Raw genomic sequence first — 8,077 nt, 5'->3', positions numbered from 1 at the left:
TTTTAAATTGTAGTTTTTTTTGAGAATTGGTCCCACCTCAGCGCGCACCTTGCTGGATGCTTCTCCAGTAGTGCTGCCTCTGTTAGGCATCCGCTCCCTGCTGGAACTAAGGTAGACACAGGTGTGGGCCCTTCCCGTGCCTGTACTCAGAGGCACTTCACGTTCTCCACACTTTGGAATTCCTGAAGACGTGGAGGAAGTCACTGCTGAATGAATTTCCACCTGGTCACCCTGTGTTCACGGCAGGCAGAAGCCCGCTGGTGTGGGCCTCCCGCCCCTTCCACATCCGTGTGGTGATTGGACCCGTAAGTTTACTTTCTTCAAACGGTTCATAGGATGTTTAAAACACCAACATATTGCTTAAAATGATGAAATCAACCCTCAAAAAACAGTCTCCTAACTCATCCCCTCCTGTAGGAGTGAGCTGGGGCTTTCGTCCATAGCTTTCGTTGGGCCTGTGTCACATCCAGACAGCCATGTGGAGGGAGTCAGGGTCTGTCTGGAAGCGTCCACCCTCTCCCTGCCCCAGCCTGTGCTCCCAGGAGCCTAGGCTACCATGGACTGAAGGGCAGTCCCCTCCCACCCGGTGCCCAGGGCTTCTGCTTGCCTCACTGGTGTTGCATGGGCAGACTTCGAAAATGATAGTTAGAAAGGTTTGGGTTGATGCAGTTTGTATAAATGCAATGAGTCTATAAATATGTTTTAGTTGCCAACCATGTGAAACAACAGAATATCTAAAAACTAATCCCTGTTTGAACAATGTACTCCCTGGCCTGGATACATTAATAACCATGAATTTGCATGAATTAATCTCCATGTTTGGTAAACTAATACCTCTGGTTGACTCAGAATACTGAGTAAGATATAAGACCTACCAAGAACCTTTCAGAATATGCTGTGCTTGGCTGGGCGTGGTGGCTCAAGCCTATAATCCCAGTACTTTGGGAGGCTGAGGTGGGCAGATCACAAGGTCAGGAGATCAAGACCATCCTGGCTAACACAGTGAAACCCTGTCTCTACTAAAAAAAAAAAAAAAAATACAAAAAATTAGCCAGGCTTGGTGGTGGGCATCCATAGTCCCAGGTACTCGGAAGGCTGAGGCAGGAGAACGGTATGAACCCGGGAGGCGGAGCTTGCAGTGAGCTGAGATTGTGCCGCTGCACTCCAGCCTGGATGACAGAGCAAGACTCCGTCTCAAAAATATATATATACTCTACTAAATGTTGTTTATCTGTTTGTCTGAGATGGAGTCTCACTCTGTCACCTGGGCTGGAGTGCAATGGCACAGTCTGGGCTCACGGCAACCTCCACCTCCCGGGTTCAAGCAATTCTCCTGCCTCAGCCTCCCGAGTAGCTGGGATTACAGGTACATGCCCCCATGCTCGGCTAATTTTTTGTATATTTAGTGGAGATGGAGTTTCACCATGTTGGCCAGGCTGGTCTCGATCTCCTGACCTCGTGATCCACCCACCTCGGCCTCCCAAAGTGCTGGGATTATAGGCGTGAGCCACCATGCCTGGGTTAAATGTGTTTGAAGTATAAGGAGAGAGGAGGGCAGGCGCGGTGGGTGCTTGGTGAAACCCCATCTCCACTAAAAATACAAAAATTAACCAGGCGTGGTGGCGCATGCCTGTAATCCCAGCTACTTGGGAGGCCGAGGCAGGAGAATCGCTTGAACTCGGGAGGCGGAGGTTGCAGTGAGCCAACATCATGCCACTATACTCCTGCTCAGGGGACAGAGCAAGACTCCATCTCAAAAAAAAAAAACGTATAAGGAGAGAAATACTTTAAAGTTTATTAGACAAAACAGAGTATAGATGTCAAGATGTCTGTAAAATGATTTTTCTGGTTTCAAAGAGATGTTGGCCATTATTTTCTAATCAATTTTAAAAATACAGACAAAACATTTCTTTAAACAGAACAAGAATGAGAAAAGTTAACCAAGGAATTATTCTTTTCTCACCAATCAAAACTTCTAAGAAATATATATATACACACACATATATACGTTTTCTATATATTATAACTTGAAAATATTTATAAAAAGACTTCATTTTTAGTGATTGACGAGCAAACTTGGGTTCATTTAAAACAGGTTCCTCTTTTGTTATTTACAGAAGAATCATGGGATTTTTTTTTTTTTTTTTTTTGGCGGGGTGGGGGTTTGAGACGGAGTCTCACTCTGTTGCCCAGGCTGAAGTGCAGTGACGCGATCTTGTCCCCCTGCAAGCTCCGCCTCCCGGGTTCACGTGATTCTCCTGCCTCAGCCTCCCGAGTAGCTGGGACTACAGGCGCCCACCACCACGCCCGGCTAATTTTTTTGTATTTTTAGTAGAGACAGGGTTTCACCATATTGGCCAGGCTCGTCTCGAACTCCTGACCTTGTGATCCACCCACCTTGGCCTCCCAAAGTGCTGGGATTACAGGCGTGTGCCACTGTGCCCGGCCCAATCCTGTGTTTTTTGTTGAAATGATTCTACCAGTGATTAGTGGCTACTGAGAGTTTTACAGGGTTATACATTGTTAAGGGACCAAGAATCAAATACAAAAAATGTAAAAGGAACTGTAAAATCCCTTGGTCATTCATAAAGAAATGTCTAAATTAGGAATACTAATTAATAATTGAATTTTCACTCATGAATATGTTCTGAATAATATTTATTTCTATTATTTCTGTTAAGGTATTCCATTAAATCTAATTTAAAAGAATTGTATGTATAAATGAGCATTAGAATACAAATGTAAATACTTTTAATGAAATTTTGCAACTTTTTAATATATTAACATAGTTTTCTATTTGTCTTTATTTCAAGTACCAGAATTACAAAATATCTAAGTAATATATTTTTGTTGTTGTTTTAGGGCTTAAGGGTTAATTCACCCTGAGTATATTAATATAATAAAAAGATCACTAAATGTTTTGTCACTTTATTTCAACATTACAATTAAAAAGCAATTTGTCAATTACCTTTACTTTAATAAACATGCAAATGTAGCCCAGCCCTGAAACCTTAGAAAGCAGATTGAAAATCGCTGAAAAAAGACACAGCAAATACGAAGTTGCCCTGAGGGTTTGGTCGCTAGAATAAGTTATTTGTCAAAACAAGCTCACTGCTGAAGAAACTGGCTGATTTGAAGCCACATGGAGATGAGAGAAAATGACCAGTTTCGTCCTGTGGAATACGTTCAGAATGTTCTGTGAGTTCTCTGACTGTGTCCAGGAGAGGATTATACTTTCTAGTCTCTTCACGGGTTTTCCCCCTTTGAAAGGGATTTTACCAGCCCTCAAGGCTGTTTTGCTTTTCAACTAAGCACTGTACCGTGGTCACCCACCTACTGCCCAGGAAAGCTGGGGGTAGTGGCTGTGGCACCCTCCATTGGAAAGCTGGGTGGGCTGAGCCGTGGGAGGAAGGTCACGGCCAGGGCTTGGGCTGTGAGCCAAGCCTGTGGGGAGGTGTGGCCTTAGACCACCCAGCAGGATGGAGGCGGGTCTGCGGAATCCTCACCACAACCATGCAAGGCCAGTGTTGCTTCCTCAACAACAGAGTAGAGAGGCAGCTGCCAGGCACACACAGCCACAGCTGCAGGGCAAAGCTGCCCCTGCTGCCCTCTGACTGCAGAGAGGAAGGTGCTGGTCCAGAGGAACCTTGGCACTGTCTGGATCTTGAAAATAGTATGGGGGGGTCCTGACTCCACTGATGGATCAGTTACCAGGGAGTGTTTGACCACACCTTGCCTCTGCCTCAGTTTCCTCACCTGTAAAATGGAACTGAGGGTCCTTTGCTGTGCACTGGAAAGGACACACACTCTAGGCACTTTCCAGCCCTCTGCACAGCTGGCCTCAGGGTGTCAGGCACCTGCCCCTAAATGGGGAGCACTTCTGAGTGTCAGCTGAGGTGAGGCCCAGCCGGCAGAGGGCAGTGGGCAGCCCAAAGGCAGGGGAGCCCCCACTGCCCACCCACCCAGCTGCAAACTCCCACCAGAGCATCTTCCAAACTCTGGTGTTCCTGGGGCATCCCTGCTTCCTGAGAATGAAGCCCTGGAGCAGGGCCAGGCAGGGGGAGGGAGGGAAATCTCTCACCCTAGGAACTTTGTGTGTGTGTGTGCCAGAATCTCACTCTGTCACCCAGGCTGGAGTGCAGTGGCACAATCTCGGCTCACTGCAACCTCCGCCTCCAGGGTTCAAAGGATTCTCCTGCCTCAGCCTCCTGAGTAGCTGGGATTGCAGGCATGTGCCACCATGCCCGGCTAATTTTTGTATTTTTAGTAGAGACAGGGTTTCACTATATTGGCCAGGCTGGTCTTGAACCCTCAACCTCAGGCGATCCACCTGCCTTGGCCTCCCAAAGTGCTGGGATTGCAGGCGTGAGCCACTACGCCCGGCTTGGAACTTTTTTTTTTTAATTCCAAAGACAAGGTCTCACTCCGTTGCCAAGGCTGGAGTGCAGTGGTGCTACCATGACTCACTGCAGTCACCAACTCCTGGGTTCAAGCTATCTTCCCACCTCAGTCTCCTGAATAGCTGGGACTACAGGCACAAGCCACCACCCCCAGCTAATTTTTGTGTGTGTGTATGTGTATATATATGTGTATTTGTGTGTGTATATATGTATATATATGTGTGTGTATATATATGTGTGTGTGTGGGTATATATATGTGTGTATATATGTGTGTGTATATATGTGTGTGTGTGTGTATATACATATATATAGATACATATATTAGAGGTGGGGGTCTCGCCATGTTGCCCAGGCCCCCCACAAACTTTGATCACCAACATCAGTGTCCTCAGCAGCCCGTTTGCCTCTGTAATGTGGACTTCACACCTCCTGTGTTGCGGCAGACTGCTGTTACCACTTGAGACCGTCATTTTGAGACTGAAGGAAGGGGGACGAACATAGAAATGAAAACTTAAAGCAAAAGTGACTATTTAAAGGAAGGGTAACACGGGGAAGAAGGAGAGAGCTCCCTGCTTCTAGTGAGCAAAGGCACTGCCTGCCCGAGCTTCCACAGCCCTTCATATCTATTGGGTAGCAAGAGCAGGGAGGAGGAGGTAACAACTGGTCAGCTGCTTAACTGATCACAGGTTCATATTGTTACTAACAGGCTTCAGATGTACCTAATCACAGGAAACACTGCCTGAGGCGTCACTGCCCTCAGCAATCCTTCTGGGCGGCAGACGCAGTTTGTCAGTTTGCCAACATTCTGCATTTATGAGAAACAGTTTGCTGTTTATTCATCACCTCCAGCGCTATACCAAGTTGATCGCGAGCCTCACTCTTCAGCCTGCAACACTGTGCTACTGTAGGTAGCAGCGTCAGGCGGCACTCTGTTGCCTGGTGCGGGGGGATGAATGTGCCCCACAAATTCACAGGCTGGAAGCTCCCTGCCAGGTGCAACAGTATAGGCAGGTGGGGCCTGACAGTAGGTGCTGCCCTCATGGTTGGATTTGTGCAGCAATAAAAGGACTTGGGGCCAGACACAGTGGCGCACACCCATACACCCAGCCCTTTGGGAGACCGAGATGAGAGGATCGCTGCCCTCCAGGAGTTCAAGACCAACCTGGGCAATATAGTGAGACCCTATCTCTACAAAAAAATAAAAAATTAGCTGGGCATGGTGGTATGGGCCTGTCATCCCACCTATTTGGGTAGCAGAGGCAGGAGGATCACGTGAGCCCTGGAGGTCGAGGCCGAAGTCAGCCATGATCATGTCAGTGCACTCAGCCTGGGTGAAAGAGTGAGACCCTGTCTCCAAAAAAAAAAGTGGGCCGGGCACGGTGGCTCACGCCTGTAATCCCAGCACTTTGGGAGGCTGAGGTGGGCAGATCACCTAAGGTCGGGAGTTCGAGACTAGCCTGACCAACATGGAGCAATCCCATCTCTACTAAAAATACAAAATTAGTCGGGTGTGGTGGCGCATGCCTATAATCCCAGCTACTTGGGAGGCTGAGGCAGGAGAATCGCTTGAACCCAGGAGGCAGAGGTTGTGGTGAGCCGCGATCATGCCATTGCACTCCAGCCTGGGCAACAAGAGTGAAACTCCACCTCAAAAAAAAAAAAAAAAGTGGGTGGGGGGTCTTGGGTGTGGGATTCCCCTCCGCCTTCCACCCTGTGAGGACACAGCCTGCCTTCCCTCTCTCCCTCCAGAGGATGCTTGGATTCCCAGCCTCCACAGCTGTTAGAAAGAAACCTCCGCTTTCTATAAATTACCCTGTCTCCAGTATTTTGTTATAACAAGCAGACTAAGACACCTGATCCTCTTTTTCTATTATTGTTTGAGATAAGGTCTCGCTCTGTCGTCCAGACTGGAGTGCAGTGGTGCGATCTCAGCGCATTGCAACCTTCAACCTCCTGGGTTCAACTGATCCTCCTGCCTCAGCCTCCTGTGTAGTTGGAACTACAGGCATGTGCCACCACACCCAGCTAATTTTTACACTTTTGTACAGGGGAATCTCACTATGTTGCCCAGGCTGGTCTGGAACTACTAAAACTACAAAAAAAAAAAAAAATTGCCAGGTGTGGTGGAGGGCACCTGTAGTACCAGCTACTCAGAAGGCTGAGGCAGGAGAATGGCATGAACCCGGGAGGCGGAGGTTGCAGTGAGCTGAGATCGCACCGCTGCACTCCAGCCTGGGCGACAGAGCAAGACTCTGATTCAAATAAATAAACAAAAAAACAAACAAACAAACAAACAAATAAATAAATAAATAAATAACCCAGTCTCAGGTAATTGCCCTTTACAAACCTTATCACAACCTACACTGACCATCTACAACATGTTTGGCTTTCTGACTTGTCTGATACTTCTGTCTTTTCTAGTCATTTTACTTTAGGATAAGAATTTACCACATAATATCCTTTCTTATATAAAATTGTTTTCTTTTCTTTTTATCCTTACCAAAAATACATCTTCATAGCCAAAACTTGTTTTATTACTCTCTCCCCTACTTATTAGTTTCTTTTTATCTTTCTTCATAAATAACTTTTAAACAACTTTCAAATTACATAAAATTATTTGTTCTCTTAATAAGAACACAATTTGCAGAATTATATATTAATTAGAATTCCTATTCTTAGTACCTTAAATTTTAGGGAAAACCCAGGAAACAAGAAATCTTGAACTATCAGATGTTATTTTGTAGATGAAACCATTCCATAAGTTTTAGAAACACATTTTCCCATAGCACAGTCTTCTGTTAATTGGAAATGACTCAGACATCCAATGAGCATTTATTATTTAATGCAAAGTCATTTCAAGAATTTTTTAAGATGGAGTCTCGCTCTGTTGCCCAGGCTGGAGTGCAGTGGCATGATCTCAGCTTACTACAACCTCTGCTCCCGGGTTCAAGCGATTCTCCTGCCTCAGCCTCCCAAGTAGCTGGAATTACAGACACCTACCACCACACCCAGCTAATTTTTTTATTTTTAGTAGAGACAGGGTTTCACCATGTTGGCCAGGCTGGTCTCAAACTCCTGACCTCAAGTGATTCACCTGCTGAAGCATCCCAAAGTGCTGGGATTACAGGTGTGAGCCACCACACCTGGACAAGATATTAAGTTACACGAAAAGTCCACTTATAAGCATTTATCTCACTTATATGTACTCAGTTTTTTCTAGTTTATCTAGATTACTTCTGAAAACTGAGATATTATACAAAGCTAGTCATGATTTTATTTTCCCGTTAACCATTTTTTAAAGACAGGGTCTCACTGTGTTGCCCCAGCTAGAATGCAATGGCAGCTCACTGCAGCCTCACTGGGCCCAAGTGATCTCCCCACTTCGGGCTCCTGAGTAAGTTGGACTACAGACATGCATTACCACACCCAGTAAATTTTTTAAATTTTTTGTAGAGATGGGGTCTCACTACATTGCCCAGGCTGGTCTTGATTTCCTGGGCTCAAATGACCCTCCTGCCTCAGCTTCCCAAAGTGTTGGGATTACCGGGATAAGCCACCATGTCCAGCCCTTGTTAACCATTTGTAAAGTCTGTGAACATTAGATGTTCACCTAAGTAAGAATTTTAAAATTAAACAAATGGGCATTTTGCCAATAACTCAGAAGATTCAGCTGTTT

The sequence above is a fragment of the Colobus angolensis genome, unplaced genomic scaffold (assembly GCF_000951035.1).
Source record: "Colobus angolensis palliatus isolate OR3802 unplaced genomic scaffold, Cang.pa_1.0 Scaffold426, whole genome shotgun sequence".
In the NCBI taxonomy this organism is placed as follows: Eukaryota; Metazoa; Chordata; class Mammalia; order Primates; family Cercopithecidae; genus Colobus; species Colobus angolensis.
The sequence above is the reverse complement of the archived record's forward strand: the minus strand, read 5'-3'. Positions refer to the sequence as shown.